This window comes from Myotis davidii, unplaced genomic scaffold (assembly GCF_000327345.1).
Source record: "Myotis davidii unplaced genomic scaffold, ASM32734v1 scaffold27, whole genome shotgun sequence".
Lineage (NCBI taxonomy): Eukaryota > Metazoa > Chordata > Mammalia > Chiroptera > Vespertilionidae > Myotis > Myotis davidii.
This window is the reverse complement of record NW_006297821.1, coordinates 3,315,955-3,317,124: the sequence shown is the minus strand read 5'-3', so window position 1 is coordinate 3,317,124 and position 1,170 is coordinate 3,315,955.

Below are 1,170 nucleotides of genomic sequence, written 5' to 3'. Positions count from 1 at the left end.
TTCCCTGAGTAATAAAAGAGACATTTTACTTAGCCAGTCCTGTCAATTTGTAGCTTCAAATCTCTCCTCTTAGTCCCTTTCAAAGCTATTTACACCTTCAGCTTCCAAACAGGAACATATACATTTGGATGGACACGTATGGGAGATGCAAGGAGGATGTGGAATCCCCAGCTCTGTGCCTCTTGGAAATCACAACAGCTGCCATGGGGGCTTGGCTCTGTGTCTGGGAGTAGAGGATGAAAATCCTGGAGGACAGCAGCTCCCCAGGGAAAGCCAGACACCAGTGAAGGTCAAGAAACCTTGGCCCTACCCTAGGTGGAGTAACAATAGCGTCTCAAACTCCACACAGGTATACAGGAACGAGTGCAAATGTGTATCCAAGCAGAAATGAGTAGCAGAGAAAGAAAGAAAGCCTTCTGCTTGTTCCCTTGAAGCAGAGAAGGGGTTCATTTTCCAAACAGCTATATAGGGAACCGAAATGCTGCTACCACAGACATGGTTTGGAGCTAACTGCATTGATGATTCTTTGTGCTTGATTCATTGGGGGTGAGAGAGAAAGACAGGGACTCCTGGAAGAAGCCTCCAGTGTTGTAATGTTACATGTCATCTTTCTGCGACTAATTTCATGCTGACCTTTTTTTTTTTTTTGAGATATAATTGACATAGAACATTATATATTAGTTTCAGGTATACAACGTGATGATTTGGTATAAGTATATATTGTGAAATGATCATCACAGTAAGTCTAATTTATATCCATCACCACACATGGTGCCAGATTTTTTTCTTTTGATGAGAATTTTTAAGATGTACTGTCTTGGGAATTTTCAAATATGCAACACAGTATTATTAACTGTAGTCACCATACTGTACATTACATCCCACGAACTTATATAAATGGAAATTTGTACATTTTGAACCCTTTCATTCGTTCTTTCCACCCTCACCAATCTATTCTTTGTATCTATGAACTTGGTTTTGTTTGTTTTTATATTCCACATATAAGAAAGATCATAAGATATTTGTCTTGCTCTGTTTGATCTATTTTGCTCAGCATAATGCCCTCAAAGTTCATCCATGTCATCCCAAATGGCAAGATTTCATCCTTTTTAATAGTTGAATAGTATTCCATTATATATATATGCCACATCTTTAACATTTTTTATCAGC